This window comes from Vulpes lagopus, chromosome 1, assembly GCF_018345385.1.
Source record: "Vulpes lagopus strain Blue_001 chromosome 1, ASM1834538v1, whole genome shotgun sequence".
In the NCBI taxonomy this organism is placed as follows: domain Eukaryota; kingdom Metazoa; phylum Chordata; class Mammalia; order Carnivora; family Canidae; genus Vulpes; species Vulpes lagopus.
Genome location: NC_054824.1, coordinates 65,957,456 through 65,977,959, shown reverse-complemented (window position 1 = coordinate 65,977,959; position 20,504 = coordinate 65,957,456). Strand labels below are relative to the sequence as shown.

Here is a 20,504-nt window from a genome sequence, read left to right as displayed (position 1 = left end):
GCACGTGCCCATTGGCTTTCTGTCAACGACTGTCAAATAGAGCTGTTGGTAATCACAGCTGGCAAGTTGTTTAGTCAATATTTTTGAAAAGTTCAACCAAGTGTGTGAAAGCACAAAGTAGATTTTCCTAAAGTTGCTAGATTATTTACTCATCGCCCTGTCCCGTTATGGCTCTGCCCTCATCAGGATCACACTGATGTCCTGCTGGGCACTCTTAAAGGGCTGTGGGGTGTGTGGTGCAGAAATGGATGAAATTTCAGCTGTTCTGTCATTCAGCTGTTTTTTTCCATCAAGTCAGCAGAACTCTAGACCTGAGACTCAGTAAGAAGGAGACTTTTTTATTTTTTTTTAAGAAGGAGACTTTAGGGATCCCTGGGTGGCGCAGCGGTTTGGCGCCTGCCTTTGGCCCAGGGCGCGATCCTGGAGACCCGGGATCGAATCCCACATCGGGCTCCCGGTGCATGGAGCCTGCTTCTCCCTCCGCCTGTGTCTCTGCCTCTCTCTCTCATTCTGTGACTATCATAAAAAAAAAAAAAAAAAGAAGGAGACTTTAAACTGAAGATGAACACAACCACAACAAAACCCTAACGCCTAAAAACTGACACCAGGAACAATTCAAGCCCAGGCCTAAAAACTGCCCCAGGGAGAGGGCCCCTCAATATCTATTTGAAAGCTTTGGGGAAGGTATCAGTATTTTCGCCCTATACTCCTTATGAAGGACCACTGCTCTAGTCTAGGACTAAAGATGGCAAGTGTCCTTCTGGAGTCATTTCTCTGGATATGATGACACATCATGAAAGGGAACCACCCTAAATTAAGAATGCAACTCTGACACTGTGTAGTTTGTTGACTCAGAGCATGTGACTGGGCACTGGCTATACCTTTGGGATATCCATCTTTGTTTTTATGATTTTTTTCTTCATTTTTATAGCCTTTGTGGGAATGATCATGATTCCCAACTGTGGGTCAAAGTGCCCTGTTTACAAGTAGATCTGGGGACCAGGAGACTGGTATAGGCTCTGTAGAACACTTCTAAGAGTTCTTGTCTTGGCTTTTTTTTTTATAGTGACTGAGTCTGGTTAGATGCACTAAAATGCATTCCACAGAAATGTAACATTTGGGAAACATGGGTTCCCCCTGGAGATCTTAGATGCTGGGACTCCCAAGTCTGGGTCCCTGCATGCACAGTATAGCAGGTTTATGTCCCATCTTCCTATGTCTACCCCCAGCATAGGGGTGCTTCACAGCTGGTGACAGCATCTGAAGGATTTGCCATGGCAGTGAAATTCTCACTGGTTCTCATAACAGAACCAATATACTATGACCTGTACTGTAGCAGTCACTAACACCACCACACTCAGTGTAGAACACAGCAATCACCTTCTGAAGAGAACATGGACATGTCCTAGTACAGGGCTTCCCACAGGTAAGGGGGAGGAATAGTCCGTAAGAGATTCTGATGTACTATTCCAGATGGTCTCAAATTTATCAGCAGCACCTGGAGGGTGTATTAAACACAGACCACCAGCCCCCAGAGTTTCTGATTCAGTGGGTCGGGGGTGGGGCCTGAGAATTTGTGTTTCTAATGGGTTCCCAGGTGATGCTGATGGTCTGGGGACCCCACTTTCAGAGCCACTGTTCTATTTTTTTTTTTTTTTTAACAAAGAGGACAAGCCTATGTTACACTAGGCAGAGGGCAGCAAGCTGTTAAAATCCCAGGTAGTTTTAGAATAAGAGGACCAGGATGACATAAGAGGACAATTTTAGTGGTAGTAAGGATGGGGGGCTGATGTTGGAGGTGACACTGTAGACAGGAAGGTTTTAAATCCAGCTTTCCAAGATACTCCCTAGGTATCCTGGTTGGGTGAAGAGGTTTGCTGGCCAAGAGTCACTACTCTGGGACGAGCTGTGTTGGAGCAGGAAATCCACCAGACAGAAGTCACAAATATCTGGGTTTGGGCCCAGGTTCTGGCATTCACTGGCTTTACGGCCTTGGGTAAATCACTTAATCTCTGGAGTCTTGGCTGTCATGCCTAAAAAATGCCTATCCTGCAGGTAATCAAACAAGGTGGAGGCTGGGAGAGCACTCTGTAAACTGTTACTAGGAATGTCAGGAATCCCTTCTGCCACACTACCTGTGTCCTTGGGGGATTTCCTGCCTGCTGCAGGACCCACCTGGCTCTCCCTTCCCTGCAGCACCTACCAGGGCCCAGTTCCATCTTGCCCCCAGCAAGGGGGAACGCAGGAAGTCACTCAGCAGTAAGGTGAGCCGTGCTCTGGATCCTATTCTCAAGTACTTGGGTCCTAGGAACTGGCCCTCACCTCATTCCTTGTCATTCAACAAGCATGTCACACCCTGGGTCCAGCAGTTTTACTATACTCAGTCCGTGCCTATACCCAGGATCAGCAAACTTTTACTCTTAAGGGCCAGAGAAATAAATATTTTAGGCCATAGAGCTCTCTGTCACATATTCTCACTTTTTTTTTTTTTAAACAACCCTTTAAAACTATTAAAACCATTCTTAGTTTACAGGCTGTATAAAAATAGGCTATGAACTGAATATGGCCCTGACCCCTACTCCGCTGAATTCCTTTCATTCCTTAAAGTCCTAAGGTCCTGCTATAACCTTTCTAGCCCAATCATCTACTTCTGGACTACAAAATCCAAGGCTGTGACGCTCCCAAAGTGTCAGCTTCTAGGCTGTGCTGTTTCTGTCCAAGACAAATATATGTGGAAATATATTTGTCTTGGACCTGCCAGACTTCCCCTAGGGTTGCTGATCTTGACTTTTTACTCAACTTCCTACTGCAGAGATGTTCCCAAATTTTCTCTTCCATCCCAGAAGGAGGCTGAACCCATGTCCAGGTTCTGACTTTGCTGATCTGGAATGTCTACCACCAGTTCCAGGGTTTTAACCTGTAGGCTGAGTCTGTGTGGCACAGACAGAAACTCACAAGGACATGACCAGGCCACCTCACAAAGGAAACACTGGTTGTCTTCATTTTCCTTTTTCTTCAATCCCAATGATTAACAGATTGTATATTTCTTGGGCACAAAAATTTAATGGCTAGTTATATATGAAATTTAATTTCTGGCTATGCTTGACATTTTATCTGATAGGGGAGAAACAATTCATTTATGGAGTATGACTTTTGAGGAAGACTATTCTCTCGTACAGTTTTTTGTGAGGGCACCAGGCTTGTTACTGCTGAGAGCTACTGATGACTGACTAGCTCTTTGTGGAGGTTAGTAAGTAGAGGCGACACACATTCTATTGTTGCACAGTCTGTTTCTTCAGAAGGATCATGAGGATATTACTTTATCACGTTCCCTTTAAAATAAATCGTCTCTCCTTACAGAACTGGCCACCTAAGTCCAGCTTCTCAACATCCATCTTTCTGATTCACTCTCTGACTCGAAGAAATGGCTACAGTTCTGTCCTTCTATCTAGGAGAGTTGTGATGCATCCCACATGCCATCTGACTATGGATAACACAGCCAAGTTGTTTTGTTATTCAGTAAGAATGAATAAGGCCAGGTGGCCATGAAATGGGTGTGTGTTCTTAGAGTAGAATGAACTCAGCAGTCACTAAAAGATGAAAAAGCAGGTAGTGTTGGCTATTTTTGCCATATGAGCCACCAACAAACATGTTTCACCCTTGACCAGACACAATGACCTAAAATATACATGCAAGTAACTTCAGACACTGAGGAAGGCATTCAGCCACCCTGTCATCTGACAGATGCTCTCCAATGAGATGACGGACTCTCTTTAGAAATTTATCTTTAGGGTACCTGGGTGGCTCAGTGGTTGAGCATCTGCCTTTGGGTCAGGTCGTGATCCCGGGGTCCTAGGATCGAGTCCCACATTGGGCTCACTGTGGGGAGCCTGCTTATCCCTCTGCCTATGTCTCTGCCTCTCTTTCTGGGTTGCTCATGGATAAGTAAAATCTTAAAAAAAAAGGAGAAAAATTTATCCTTAATATGGTAGATTGTTGGTATTTAATATGGTAATATGGTATATCAGATTCATGAGTTGACATGGCTGTCTGTGGTTAAAATACTTAACCATGGAAGTGAACTTGTTAAACATAAAGGAAAACCAATCTACTTCTTAGACTGCAGTGTTTGCCTGGCTGGGCGGCTGAGGTAGAGTTGGGGGTGAGTGAGCATGAGCCCAGCATGGGCTGTGGGTGGTACGTGTGGAGAGGATGGTATCCTAGGATGAGCATTCCCCCGTCAGGGCAGGCCCCATCTTCCTCAGCAGTGTGGTTCTGGGTTACTGACCTTTTCCAGCCCCACTGAAGAGCAAGCTGTGTTCTCCTGGCAGCAAGCTGATCCTTTGAATGGGAGTTTACTCTTGGCTTTCTTTGAATAAGCTGCTTTCGCAGTGAGAAAAGCTTCTTACCTCCCCAAAGTAGCTTGTACTTAAAATATACTGCTTCTAAGAAAGGGTTGTAACTCTATCAGCGATTTCACTGGAATTTGAAGCTACCCTTTCTGCATGGTTTGACAGTATACACTTGTACTGGCCAACAAGGGATCTTTTTACTCAACTCCCATAAAGTTTTACAATGGATGATTCATTTCAGAAATGAGACCTGATAATGCAGATTTATCACAATGAGAAGCCTGCCTTTAAAATGTGATTTAATGATGCCTATACTTATTCACTGACATCTTTATAAAACTGTTAGTGTGGAAATATATTTGTCTTTTCAAAAATAAGTCTTCCTTTTACAAGTATCGCACAATACAAGAGCCATGCATTAAAAATGCAACAGAAAGAGTAGCAGTGGTCTACTTATGCTGAGACAACATTGCACTGAGCTCTGCCTTCTTCCAATTCTGGCTACACCACTAGGCATGGCGAACATCTCCTCCCTTCCAGCAACCTTCACTCATGCATGTGATTCCCCAGCTCAGAGTGCTACTATAACTAGAGGGCAGAGAAAGGCTCTCCAAGGTCACACAGATGCAATAATGCTGTAAATAAACAAGCTACTGATTATGATTTAATGCTGCTTTTCTTCCTACCTTAACTTGGTTTATGAGCAGATCTTGACGATTTAACCTTTCAGCCAATTAGAACAGAAGGTTTGATTGACAGCAAATGAATAAATAACATTTTAGTGCAGGAGATAAAATCATCCTCCCCTATTAATCAGTCCCTCTGCTCGTGTGCAGGTAACACGATATTTATCACGCCACTCTGTTACAGTCCCTTGGGGTGTCATTTCATGGCCTACCAGTAAAAACTTCACATTTACAGCAACTGCCCCTCTATTACTGTCGATAACATCTAATTGATATGTCAAACCTCCAAGGAATGCAGTAAATTGAAACGCTGCCTCCCCCAAAGAAAATAAACTAGCAAACAGGTAAATCAGTACCTGCCTTCGTATAATCACCCAGACGCTTCCTGTCCAAAAGCCGCCCACTGGGAACCCACTGCCACCCTCTTCACTTCGAGCTCAACACCCCACTGCACAGACACACAGGCCGAGACCACACTACCAGATTCCTGCCCACAGAATGTCGGGAATCCTGAGCACAGCCCAAGACAAGCCGCTGCATTTAAATCATTTTGCCAGTGAAAGCCCAGTTAGGCTGTGGGCGCCACAAGCATGATGAGGTGTGCAATTTGAAAGAGAGCAATAACAGCCCAATAACAACACTGCAGATTTCCCCCGAACACCAGGCAATGCTGTCAGAGATGTGATCTCATTTACCTTCCAAATATCTCTCCAGTGTGGGGAGGAGATGGAATAATTATTTATTGTTCAGGGGAAGAAGTGAAACCCAGAGAAGTTAAGAGACTGGTCTAAGCACTTATCATGAATCGGATACATCTGACTCTGAAATATAAGATTGATCTTAAAAAACAGGGCTTATCACCACTCAAATATAGCACTTAACAGTATTAATAAAAACGCTTAAAAATCACAGCGATGAAGAGAGAAAGGACTAAATTAGCATTGATAATTCAATCATTTTATTTACTTAACAAAAGAACCCTGAATTTAATAATGGACAAAATGAGATGCAGAATATAATCCCATGGAGGCACCATGAACTGAACAGGTTCTAGCTGAAGGACATATAACACGCATCTCTGTCTCTCAGAAATAGGAACACCCATATCTATCAGAAGTAAATTAGACATCCATATGAAATATTCACTTGTAACGAGATGGGTGACACACATGGAAACAGGGGTGTGGCCATATGTATTCTTTCTGGCATCTCATTCTCGCTCCCCCTACTGTCTTCTTTACCGATTCTGTACCTTTAAATGTTTTTTTAAAATAGATCTGATGTGGGGTAAACCAGCAGGAATGAAGTTATGATGCTGGGTTTGGGGAAATATTTGTGGATTATCACAATAAATAATTTAAAAAGAATTCTATTCAAAAGAATTCCAACAGCTGATCCCATTGAACGACAGTGAATAGCCGTTCTTCCAAACACGGGAAGTTACATTTCAGCTGAACCTTTTATTTTATTTCCTTTATTTTTGTTCTGTTCCTTTCTTTCTTTTTTTTTTTTTTTCTTAAACTGGCTACCCACTCCCAACATCTTCCCCAAATGTTCCCAATTTCTCATCTTGCTTTGGAATCCCTGTCTCGATCTTACTTCTTCTTACAGTCTTTTGGAGTGGCTGGGAGTTCTTTATAATTCTGAAGTATGGATAATTCAGTAGTAAGATTTATTTGAGTCTTATGGCCCCACACAACCTCTTTTTCTAATTCCTCTCATTCCTTCTCTTGGATTTATCTATCTTCCTGGCTCAGCTGGCAAGCCCCTGGCCTTCTGAGTGATATTCCTAATGTTGGACATGGTCATGAGCATCCTTCTGGATGAGGGCCATCTCATAATGATGAGAAAGAAAAGGACTGTCAAAACCCAGTGTCCCTGCTTGGGTGAAGATGATCCTCAGGGCAAAACCAATGTTGGATGAAAAATATTTAAGAACCTTGCACAAAGGTTTTAGAGATTACTAGCCAAAGTACATACAATGCACAAAGAGTAGAAATAGAGAGGCTCTGTCTACTGGAAGGTCTGAACATGTGTAAAGAAGTACCATGAAAGAAAGGTACAAAGGTAACGAAAAATGTTTGTGAAAGAGCAAGAACTGCAGGAGAGAAAATGATCCATTACTGAGCTAAACACTAGTATGTAGTTAATCTAAGTAGAGAGCTTTCTTCCCATTTCTAATTTTCATGATTTATATGTTTAATCAGAGTTATCCAAATATCACCCATTACAAACTTGCAGCTTAACATGGGGCTTGTTTCAGAGTGTTTGTGTCAGGTAGCACTCACATTACTTATAAGGCATGGTTGTTCAGAATGGAAGTGTAATTTCAAGGTAATAATGAAATGTAATGCAGCAGTTCCATAATCTAATTAGGGTAAACCCGTAACTGTGGCTCAGAAAGTCACGTTTAGTTGAAGGTAAGTAAATTCTGATGGAATTCTTGCTGGTAGATGGTAGGTGGGCAATTGCTTAATGAGCTCCTGATAAGATAGAGACCTATAGTCACCATGGACAGGAAGATATGAAGGGATATGCTTTCCTTGTGGGTGCTCTCCAGAGCAGCCTAGTGCATTTGTCTCTACATGCTTGGTCAGAAGTCCACTTACCCCCATCTATGCCTCTGGAGCCTCAAAGCCATCCATCCCTTCATTTCCCACAACACCATGGCCAAAAGGAACAAGAACAAATAAGTTAAGGAAGTTTCCACCACTTGCCCAATGATGTGTCCTAGATATCCATTTGAATCTGGTCACCAGCAGTCAAATTCAGAGGTCATGGGAAGAGGCAGGATGCTCAGGGTGGAAGAGGAAACTAATCTAGCAAACCTGTGAAGGTCAACGATCTCTAGAGTTGGCAAGATCTAGGAGAACAGAGACATTCTCTGGCTCTGAAGTTGTCAATGTCTTCCTGGGAACCCATTCCTTCAGTGGCTCAAAAATATTAATATATGCCAGGCATTATATGGGCATTGGGAATGTAAATATAAACAAAGGAGACAGAGTCCCCTACTTTCCTGGAACTTAAAGCCTACTGCAAAGACAGAACTTAATAAGTAAATTACAGATAACAAAATCATAAATTGTGATAGGTGTTATCAAGAAGAACACAGTACTAGGAGAGAGACTAAAAGAGGAGGCCAACTCCATTTCGGCTGGAAATAGTCATTTAACCAGCTTGTCTCAAGGGTCATTTGAGCAGTCAGGCAAAGAGCAGAGAGTAGGGACTACCTAGGAGAGTACAGAGAAGTGTCAGAAGCAACTCTGGACTTCAAGGAGCTTATGACCTAGTCAGAGAGATTTAGTGATGTCTTTTTTTTAAAAAAGATTTTATTTATTTATTTATTTATTCATTCATTCATTCATTCATTCATTCATTCATTCATTCATTCATGAAAGACACAGGGGGGTGGGCAGAGACCTAGGCAGAGGGAGAAGCAGGCTCCATGCAGGGAGCCCAACACAGGACCCGATCCCGGGACCCCAGGATCATGCCCCGGGCCAAAGGCGGGCACCAAACTGATAAGCCACCCAGGGATCCCTGATGTCTTATTTTTGCATAGAGTTTTACCACTTACAGATTCCCTCCATGTACCCTGATTCATTTGAGGCAGGTCTGAGACACACACATAAAAAGAGACTAACAGAGGCAGCCCCGGTTAGCACCGCCTGCAGCCCAGGGCGTGATCCTGGAGACCCTGGATAGAGTCCCACGTCAGGCTCTCTGCATGGAGCCTGCTTCTCCCTCTGCCTGTGTCTCTGCCTCTCATTTTCTCTGTCTCTATGAATAAATAAAATATTTTTTAAAAAAAGAGAGAGACTAACAGTACTTGTGCTTATTGAAAGAGCACAGTCCCTTGGCAGGGTTGGAGTATAAGGCTAAAGGCCAGAGGCAGACTGGCTTCTTACTTCCCAGGGGTCCCGAATCCTAGGGCACACCTGCCTGCTGTGCCCCAAGGTACTTGCCTATTTCCATCCCTGCCTGTTCCCTAACTTGCCCTCTGTGGGCCTCTCTGCTCCACCACAGGAATGTTAGTTGGGCTCTTTCAGGTTCCTAGAAATAGGTCACCTCAGGTTTTAGAGAGGGGATGGGAGTATGAAGCCCTCTCTTTTGGAAAACTGTTAAGACACCAATCCCTACCTAGGCAGCTGGATTGCACAATTCAAAGTGTAGTGACTCTGGGAAGCCACTGTCTTCTAGGTGAACGAGGCTATTGCAATGGAGGAAGGTGAGCATTTGCCCTCCTACAGACATGGGGTGCAGAAAGTCAAAATGGCCCTCCAAGGTGATGATAGGCACCCTAGAAACCCACTTCACCTGCCCCTCCTGCAACCACAGGATGTCTTATGAGGAGAAAATGGACTGTGCCTGCAACATCAGAGTCATCTCTTATACCACGTGCCCAGAGGAATCCCAGATGCCCCCTCACATATCTGTCAGAACTGGTGGACACACCCAGCAATTGGATAGATGCTCATTAGGCAGCCCGTCAGTAACAATGAAGAGGACTCAACCCCTTGGCAAGCCAGCCTGCTGTGAACCCGCCCCATCATCCAGCCTTCTTTGTGTATGAAGTGGGGATGAGTGTGCTTGTGAGTGTGCGTGGCTGTGGGGGTGTACTTGGGCGCATGGCATGGAGTTAAGGCCAGGGGTGACAGGGCCCCAGGGGATTGAACTGCTTTGCTTGGCTCTGAAAGCTTTAACCTGCTGGCTCCTTTACCCTGGTGATCTGTCATCCTGGGTAAGGGCTCTCTGGAACTCTCTAGGCTCCTCACTGGCACTCAGCCCATTTGAACTGGACTGCCTGCCATTCTTCCCTGCCTTCCAAGGCCTGTGGCCTGAGATTTAAAGCCACAGTCCTACAGGCCCCTTGCCTGGGTCTTAGCGAAACAGCCCCTTGTTCATATTAAGTCACTTTTGTAGAAGACGATGGGGCTGGTTTGTGGATCACTGTCAGTCATGAGCCCTTAGATATAAAGCAGCCATGACAAACAAAACAAAGCAAGATGCAGCAACAGGCAAGTACCTGGAAGCCTTCACAGATTTGAGAGAGTGTGAGCCCTTGCTTGTGTTACTACCCTGAGAAAGGAAAGTCAGTAAATGGGGACTGCGTGGCACAGGGCCACCAGCAAGATGGTGGGAGTTCCCAGGGATCTAGAAGTGTGGGTTGGCCATGACCAGGATGGGTCTGGCTGGGCAGCTCCAACAGGCCCAAGGACAACACAACAGAAGAGTGTAAGAGAAGAAAGGTTAAGAATCTAGGGGTGATGCCAAGATTTTTGACTTGGGAAAAACAAGTATTAAAACTCTCAAAAGCTGAGCTGTGGGCCGGAGCACAACAAAATCTCATGGCACTTGCTCAGGTCTGAGGGCACATGTGTATACACACGCACACACACACACACACAGCCACCGAGTTACCTCCCCCGACATAAGAGGCTTCTAAAGCCGTTCGCAGTGCCATGGGGATCCAATTAACCACAGCATCTCACAAACATTAAAACACTAGTTAGACATGAAAAACACTGCTGTGGCCCATCAAAGGCAAGCTACAGCTGATAGAGCAGCTCTGAATAAAACAAAGACCTCAAGACGTCAGGGTTGCTTTGGAAGCAATCAACTTTATAACCACAATTTGACCCAGGATTTTATAGCTGAGACAAGCAGAGGTTTGGGCAGCATGAGGCTTACTACCTAACACGTGTGTCTTGGAGTGGCTTTCTTAGCCACCCTATACCTCAAGTCCCCCAGAGCAAAGTCACTTAACAGGGAAACTGAATGCTGTATTGCAAGGAGATGTGGAACACGTTCTGGAGAGGCGGGTCACATACTTCCTTTCTTCAAGTTTTCCAACAATGCTGAGATTCTGCTTTCTCTCCAGATGAGACCACTTTTGGGGTCTGTGCTTTGAAATCCTGGCTGGAGGCATTAGTGCTGCCACTTACTGTTGTTTTAAGGACACCTATTTATTATGTAGTTCCTAGATTCTAGTCTTTCACCTCCTGCCTTCAAATTCCTCAGACTTCTAATCCAGGGATTCTCAAAGGACTAAACAATGAGCCTCTCAAAAACAGCTGGAGAATAAAGAGCCTCACTGTGAGGCCTGGCGAGGCCTGGCAGGATGCTCCAGAGCCCTAGGCACAGTCACTGGTGACTGAGCAGCCAGGGCTGCTCTGATGAGGCAGGAGGAAGGAAAGGGATCAACAGTGTGAAGTGGACAAGAGAGCAGGACTGGCTGGCCACAGTGGCAGCCAGAGTTAGCTGGCTGAGGAATCGGTTCAAGAGTGCTTCAGAAGAGACCACAGAGGCCTCTGCCAAAGGTCACGAGCCCCCCTCTATGAAGAAAATGAGGGACTACTTTCCCCTGTGCTTGCAGCTCCTTCTGCTGATGAAGGAGAGCAGCCTCAGAGTGTCCTGCTCTTCCAGGGAGAGCGTAATGGAGAAGGCTGGTGCTGAGAACCCAGGCACCTGGAGACTGATCAGTGGTCACACCTGAGAACAGCGGTTCTGTTGCAATTTGGCACTTCTGGAACAGTATATGTGTGGTACTGTGCTAAGAAAGAAGCACTTTTCCCTTTGACTATTGGACCTGTGGCTGTCCAGCTTCCTGACTGCTGGCCCCAATTCTGTCCCGGGGCACGAGAAGCACAGAGTTACAGAGTTTGTCCTCCCCTCCCAAGAGCCCCACCCATCAGCTTCTCACCTGGAATATTGCTTTGGTTCTAGTGTAGACTCTCATTAACTCTCATCCCTAACTGCTGTTTCCTGCTTTTCCATCTCCAGTCTCTCTCACTGCTAGCTCATTCTAGATCCTGTTGTAAGCACAACATACACAAATAAGGCATACCTTTAGCAGTCCTGTCTTCTACCTGAGGAGAGAATAAGGTAAACTGGCCAGCATGGTATCCAGGGACTTCCACACATGGTCTGGTCCCAGTTTGTCCCTCCAGCCTTCTCTCCAGCTCGCTACCTATTGACACGCTATACTTCAGGGGCAGCCCAGAACACACTGTTGGACAAACCCTCTTCACCCATGAACCAAGAATGGCCAGTCCCTGGACCTCCCAGCCCATTCTTCAGTCATGCCAAACCACACCTAGTTACCTGAATGCACCAAGGTATTGCACATCTTGTGTCTTTGCATGCCTTTTGCCTCATATGTGCCTCCAAATCCCCTTCCTTATTCCAGATGGTGCCGCAGCCAGCATCCACTTATCTTTCAAGATTCAATCTAAGTGCTACTTCCACCAAGAGACCTTTCTCAACCCTTCTAAGGTGGAACGGTCACTCCCTCCACTGTGTCCCCACTGTACTCAACAGATACTTCTATGGTGGCATCTGGAATACTTTACTGCATATATATATATATATATATATATATCTGTTGGTCTCTGGACCAAAACTGAGCACCAATAAGTTTAGGGACTTAAAAAAAAGTGGCACAGGATAGATGCTCATCAAATATGTGTTGAAGGTATGACTAAAAAATGTTAGTGCCAGCCTCTGGAGGCCACAGAATTAGTCTCTTTTCCACACGATAAATCTGCATACATTTTAGATTATTATCAGGGGCACCTTGCTGGCTCAGTCAGTGAAGCATGCGACTCTTGATCTGAGAGTCAGGAGTTCAAGCCCCATGTTGGGCATAAAGTTTACTAAAAAAAAAAAAAAAAAATCATTATCATGACATCATAACTCCCTAAGTCTTGTCTTAACTGGGTCCTGTTTTATCCCTGGCTCCTTCAGTTCACAGCACTACCCACCCCCCGGCCCTAGCCCCATCTTCATGAATCAGCTTCCCAAACTCTCATCACCTGGTTATTTTCAATGTACTTCCTCAAGCATAGACATGTGTCCTGACCAACAAAGAGCACAACAGGAAGGTCACATGGGCATCTGGACACTCTGCACCCGGTGTAGATTAAGACTGCCCAAAATTTATAGCAGCTTTATCCTACTATTAGCTCATATTGAGTTCGTGGCCAAATAAAAACCACAGCTTTTTCACATAAACATTTCTCAAGCTTGACTGCCCCCATACTGTACTTGGGACAATTGATTTTCTGAACCTCAATGGAGGGCATCACATTTATTCCCATTAAATCCCATCCTGTTGGTTTGGTCCCACTTTAGAGGCTGGGAAGGTCATTTTGAATCTCATGTCTGCCTTTTGTCTTCTGTCAGGGCATTGATAAAAACAGTGAAATGTTGAAATGCCCAGGACCGAGGACAAAGTCAAAAGGTACATACCAAGAGCTCTTTCCCTCCTCTCTGGTGTCTCCATGTTGGCTCCCAGCCCATTCCATCAGCAGTATGTTCTCCACAGCCAACCATTCCCCACCATCCCTGCTGTCACCAACCTAGTCCAAGACCCTGTCATGTCTCTTTTGGGTTATAGCAACAGCCTCCTTACTTGTCTCTCAGTTCCTTATTTATCTTCCTCCAATTCACTCCCCACACAGTCACCAAAGTGATCTTTAGAAAGCAGAAATCAGTTCATAGTACTCCCTTGCCTAAGACACTAAATAACGCCCCACTGCTCTTAGGCTGAAACTCATACTCCGGCCCAACACCTGAAGGTCACATACGATCTGAGAGGTACTGGCCAGTCCATCCCATTTTGCGCTGTCTGGCCTCTTTCTCAGGCTTCAGCAGCACCAGCTACCTTTCTGTTTTGCATACACACCAAGTTCATTCCTCCTTCATAGCCTTAAATTTTCCTGAAACTCTCTTTCCCTAAGCCTTTTGTAAGGCCTGCTTCTATAATACTTAGCTCGAATGTCACTTTGTCAGAGAGGCCTTTCTGAGCTCAAGTAGCTGCTTTTTGTCTACCACAGTCCCATCACTACCTATATACTCTCCTGTTTGATTTTCTTCACAGCATTTATCAGTAGTTGAAAGTTTATTTATCTGTTATGGCTTGTCTCCCCCCCACACCCCACAAAGATGTAAACTTGATGAAAGTAGGTACCTCATCTGCCTTGTTCAGTGCCTAGCACTTGGTGGGTGCTCGTTTATTTGTTAAGGGGATGAAAAATAGTGAAAATTATGGAATCAGGAGAAATAAAGTATATTTGCTATGATTTCCTTTGTATGAATAAAAATGTTCTTGGTTCCATTCTTACCACTGTTATTATCAATTCTGCTTTGTTATCAATATTTTATGATGCCATCAAAGAATCAAATAGAATTACCAGTATGGAGTTAGGTCACACAATAATTGGTAGTAAAAAGGCATTATGTGGGATAACACAGACATGCTACTTAAAAACCGGGCACTCTGAGAGACCTCTATGATGCTAGTGCAGAATTAACATGTCACATGGAACTCTGTGGTTATAGAACTAGATTGCTTTCCCATCAAAAGAGCCATTTATGAGGGCTGTTGCTCAATCAGGTCAAATTCATGTAAATGTCTCCAATCCCTGCATTTATATATACTTATTCTAGTGTAACATTAGGGGCAAGATCATTCTGATTTCAAATTTTGAGTTTTATTGACTTAAAACCCCTTACAATGGCAATATAAGGCTCTATAGTAGGGACTCCTACTGTTGACCAAGTATCCAACACACTACGTGGGCTATGAACGGGACTGGAATAGTTCATCAAAAGCCTGGCAGCTCATCCACCACAATGCCATTAAGCCAACCCTCCTGAAGCCTACACTGGCTCTCAGTGGTCTGCTGTGGCCTAGCCACATGTGAGGAAAATAGGGCCATTTTTCACTATGTCAGGAAGGCTCTCCTTTCACCCCAAAGCCTCAGAATGAGATCTCTGGATTTGCAACTGTAAATTAAAAATGCATTAGGGGTGCTTGGGTGGCTCAGTTGGTTAAGTGTCCAACTCTTGATTTCAGCTCAGGTCATATCTCAGGGCCTGAGACTGAACTCCATGTCTGGCTCTGCGCTGGGTTTGAGGCCTGTTTAAGACTCTCTTTCCCTTTCCCTCTGCTCCTTCCTCCTTTCTTCCCCTTCTCTAAAAAAGTATTAGAGCAGTAATCCCTGGTCCAGCCACACAGCTCTGGAGAGAGCCATAAGTGGCAAAAGGAAGAGGTGGGGTGGGAGCAGGAAACAGGAGAGAAGGGAAGAGTGAATCTCTTACCCATACCTCTCCTCTTCCTTCTCAAAGGAACTGCAAGGAAAAGGCAGAAAGAAGTTATGCTTCCTTGTTACAGTCTCAGTGTACTCTCTTCAACAGCTAAAAGCCCACCAACAGTAGTGTGGTGCTTCTGTGAGTCAAAGTTGCAGGGGGTCTGGAATCTTGAATTGGCTATAACAGGGCAACATCCGGGCCTTCCCACTGCACAGAGGTGTCCCTAGTCCTTTGTGGACTGGCCTGGGAATGCCCACTGACTTTGTCTTGTTTAAAAAATAACAGCTGTTGTGTGATATAATTCACATACCATAAAATTCACTTTTAAAGTGTATAATTCACTAGTTTTTAGTGATATTTACAGTGTTGTGCAACCATCACCACAATCCATTTTAGAACAGTTTCATCTCGCCCAAAAGAAATCTATTACCCTTTAGTAGTCATTCCGCATTCTTCCCAACACCCTTGGCCCCTGGGAACCAGTAGTGTACTTTCTATTTCTATGGATTTACCTATTCTGGACATTGCATGTACATGGATCATACAATACATGGCTCCTTTCACACAGCAAAATGTTTTCAAAGTTCACCAAAGTTGTAGCATGTATCAGTACCTCGTTCCTTTATTTATGGCTAAATAGCACTGTGGATATACCACATTTTGTTTATCCATTTATTCATCCATTGACAGACTTTTGAAATGTTTCCAATTTGGGGCCCTTATGACTAATACTGCTGTGAATAGACACTCATGTACAAGTTTTTGTGTGGACGTAGGTTTTCGTCTCTCTTATATGCCTAGAAGTTGAGTCTCTGGGTTCCACAGTTCCTTTCTAATGACTATGTTATCCATGAACTCCTCAAGTTCTAGCTGTGACTTTTAAGTCCTAGATCAGGAGATGGATGATCTCCTAGATCCTGCAGGCACATCAATACGTACTGAGCTTCTATCAAATGGCAGGAGTGTGGTAGTGAACAAACCAGCTTGGAACAAACTGCCTTCCTTACAGAGAAGAGGTAGGCAAGTAAAATGCTTTCTTCTGAACTCTTTAAGTGGCTTCATCACTTAACCAGGCCTGAAATCCTCCCCTCCCTTGCTAAGTCTGTGAGTCCAGTTTCAGGACTGATCAAGGAAGAGCAGCTCCCACATTTAGCTTGAGTTGGGGATCTGGCTATTCCAGGTTTAGTCTGGAGAGGTTGGGTTGGGCTTCATAAAGCAGATGACACTGAGCTGGGCATAAAGGATGACCTAGAATTCACCAGAGAAGGTGGAGGGGGTGGGGATGGACACTAAAGACCAGCACTCGAGGTGGTATTAAGAACACGTGGATATTTCACGAAGATGAGAAAGTACAGATTGTCTCCAGAGAAGGAGTAGTAGCCCAAAACACTGAATGCAGGCAGCATATACAGAAGCAAGAAGAGATGAGGTGGCTATGATGTTTGGGGTCTGACTGTAAGATCTTGCATGTCAGGCAGAGACATGTGGATTATGGACAAGTGGTTATATGAGAACTGTGTTTTATAATGGCAACTGTAGAGGCAGAATGGAAGAACGACAAGAGGTGGAGGGAGAGGCCGCAGAGACCAGCTGAGAGTTGGTGAGAAGGCAGAAGCAAACAGAATTGAACCAGACAATGAAGAGAAATGGGTTGAGTATTCTTAGATGTTTCTAGGTTAGGGGGATGTAGAAAAGGGCATTAGCTTGTATGTGGCAGTAAGGGAAGGAGGAGGGTTGGATGAATGGACTCTGAGGGGCCCTTGTTAGTAGAAGACACTGGGTCAGGGCTCCTGGGTGGCTCAATCAGTTATGTGTCTGCCTAATTTAGCTCAGGTCATGATCTTGGGGTCCTGGGATTGAGTCCTGAGTCAGACTTCCTGCTGTTTCTCCCCCTGCCCCTCCCTGCCCATCTCATGTGCTCGTATGCATGCTCACTCTCAAATAAATAAATAAATAAATAAATAAACAAACAAACAAACAAATAAATAATCTTAAAAGACGACAACACTGTGGGTCACTGTGGGTTACTGTGTGAGGCTGGTCATGGAGGTTTCCCCATTCCCTCTCTCGGAAAGTATAGAGCCCCACAGGCTGCCACCGTACCTTGCTGATGGAAGATGCTTTCGTGGGCAGGGTAAAATGAAGAACTCTAGCTCTCCTGGCTCATATCTACCAGAGTGCCTCAAGCCTGAAGGAAACCAATGAGATATTTTCTGTTACCACCTCTCTACACATACCAGCCTCTGAGAGACACAAAGACACATGACTGGGGTTGGCATAGTTTCTGCTTCCTAACAGATCAGTGAGCCATCCGTCTGGCAGGTATACTCCACCTCTCCCACTCCAACTTTTCTCCTTTCCTGAAGTTCTTTTTTCTTTAAAGACATTTTCTTATTGAGTAAGTTTGACATGTAACTTTCTGTAGGTTTAAGGTGTATAGTGTGCTACTTTGAAACATTTATATATGATGATTGCCACTGTAGTGATATTTATCACATTACATAATTACAGTATGATACTGTTGTCTATATTCACTGTATTGTATTGTGCATTAGAGCACTATGACTTAATTACTTCTTGTTACAAGTTTGTACCCTTAGGCATTATCAATCTTACCCACCAACCCACCCCTGGTAGCCACCATTTTACTTTGTTTTCTTATAGATTTGGCCTTTTTAGGTTCCACATATAAATGATAGACAGTATTTCTCTTTCTCTGACTTATGCTGCTTAGCATAACGTGCTCTAGATCCACCCATGTGGTCACAGATGGCAGGATATCCACCTTTCCCAGGGCTGAGTAATATTCCATGGTGTAGATGTACTATATCATCTTTATCCATGGAATGCCTTAAGTTCTTCAGAAAGTCAGAGAAGCTCTCTTACTGAAACATGACATTTTTGTTTGGTAATAGGCTGAAAGTTTTACCTTCCAAGGGCTTCCTAGGGAGGCCAATGATGTAGAAATCTGCTTTTCAGGGTTCAAGAAAGAGTTCAGTGAATTCTCAACCTCACCCTGGTAACAGGACAATGAGCATAAACACAGTACCAACTCTGTGTCTCATGTGCTGTGGGTGCTCAAATATTTGTTGAAAGAAGCCCCTTTTATACATTCCAATGATCAGAGATACATAAATAGCTTCAGTTGAAGTATTTGGAAGAAAGGCTAGGACCATCAGCACCAGTTCAACAGCAGACATGAAGGTGATCTTGCTTGTCCAGGCTGAGGAAAATGCTAGAGGAGCAGGAATGAGGCAATACGTGCTCCACATGAAACAGAACTCTTGCCTAAGCTGAATCCTCTCAGCAGGAAAAAAAGATGGAAACTAGAGAAGGGCCCAGAAAAGTTTCCACCATATTCCCCAAGAAGCCGAAGATAAATAAAGATTCTTAAACAGAAAGAGGTAAAAGATACAAGAGAGATGTAGTATAGCATAAAGCTCTTCCCAGAAGTTTCTTGGCTGTCATTGGACTTGGAGCTGCAGTTCATTTAATGAGGCCTTTTTAAATGAGTCTCTCTGGAGCACAGATTGGTATCACATAAAGAGGTCAGGCTTCTTCCTGCCCACTCCAGCAAGCTCTTCCCAGGGGATGCTTGGCTCATTCTGGGGAACGATTCCCTTCCTGAATACACCCACTGAGGTACAATGAGGTTCTTAATTCAACATTTAGGCAGGGTGGTCACACCTCCTTGGATGGGAGACCTCTTCTCTCCAGACCTGTAGGAGGGCTCAAGTTTTTGATTTTCAAGACAGAAAGCAAGAACTTGGTTTGGATTAGTTTATACCTCACTTTCTGTTCTTCCCTAGTGATAACCTTTATCTAATTCACTGTAAGTCTGAAAAATCCCTGTTAGCATTCCATTAGAAAAAATTGCCCCCAAAATATAACCACTCATTCACTCATAAATTCATTCACTTGCTCACGAACCATTTCTAGGCTACCACATGTCAGCCTTTGTGCTGAGTTATGATGATTCAAAAATAGGTAAGACACAGTCCCTGACCCTTGGGTAATCAGACAAATCTATAAATATATCAGAGACGGTCTTTGCAGCACATAGTTAATGGCTATAACCATTATAGTCTCCACACCAGCAGTGTGTACTCCGAGAAGAGCACAACACCCCCTCAACCCCATTCTGTGACATCCAGCACAGGGCTGGACAGAGAACAAGGGCTCGATTAAAAGTGCTCCAAGGACAGTTTAAACACGGCTACTTTGCTATTAATGTGGCTTCACTGTGCCTGCCAAAACCTTTCACTTCTTACCTTTTGGCAGATAGAGCCTAATACCAAGCAACAGCCCTGCTACTAGATGACAGCAGAGTACACTCTGAGGGTGGATGACCTTTCTATTCATTTAAACAACTCAACCTTTCTCAACCAGAACAGTCATCTACCTCCACTTGTGAACCTGAATTTGGCTGCCACATTTGCATGCATAATGTATTGAAAAGCCTTCTTTATAATGTTTACTTCTATGTTTCTTCTAAATGAAATCACTGAAGGGCAAATTTGATTTTCAAATCAGTTTTAAAACATCTGCCTTCTAAAAAAGTGAGAGTAAAGAGATAAGGCTTTTAGATTACAGGCAAGAGCTAATTATTTTAACTGATACCATTGTGTCCAGGCTAAAAATACAAATGTTAAAACATTCTGAATGCATTCCCACCATCTAATGGATGTTAATATTTCATTAGCAAAAGGCTTCCCGTCATGAGTTGTGTACTTAGTGACTGTAGAAGGAAAAGACTAACTTCCTGACCCTTCTTTCAACACGAATTCATCTAACCTCATGCACCTTTGTTTGTTGTTCTACGTGACTACATTTCTTTCAAATATAACTATATCTCATGGCTTCATTTTCAGGAAGTTCAAGGTATTTAATATATTGCAGGGGTTTTATGTATTTTTTTTTCACTTCCCGACAAGAATATTTGAGGTTGCAAGCTTATCTCTGGAAGTGGAGCTCCTTGTGGCTAGGATGTGACAATTAACCATAGTTTCCGGTGGCAGGGGAGATGAGAGAGAAGCAGCTGGGGGGTCTGGTTTTACCTCCTATGTAAGTTTACTGAAGTTTCCATATATTTTTTATATGTACAACACACATGTATGTTGGTGTCTGTATATCCGTCCAGCCAACACACTATCTTAGGACTTTAGAACTGCGGTATGCAAACTTTAGAAGGAGTATTAGAGACAAATCCATTGTATTTTATCTTTTATGTAACTATTTCACATTTTTGTTGCTAAGATAACAATTCACTAGGCTATTTTAATAAATTTAGCTCTCAGAGCCTATAAGTAAGCCTTGTTTTAGGAGTGGTGTTTTATAGATGTGGAGACAGAGTTATAGGCAGAGTAAACGA

General features: G+C 43.9%; 1 protein-coding gene and 1 pseudogene across 4 annotated transcripts in view; one reads left to right on the top strand and one right to left on the bottom strand.

The window, feature by feature from the left end:
- BTBD9 (BTB domain containing 9) overlaps nt 1–20,504 on the bottom strand; it is a 416,542-nt gene that overhangs the window by 36,633 nt on the left and 359,405 nt on the right. The window lies entirely within an intron of this gene.
- Nucleotides 8,941–9,771, top strand: LOC121488590 (annotated as a pseudogene).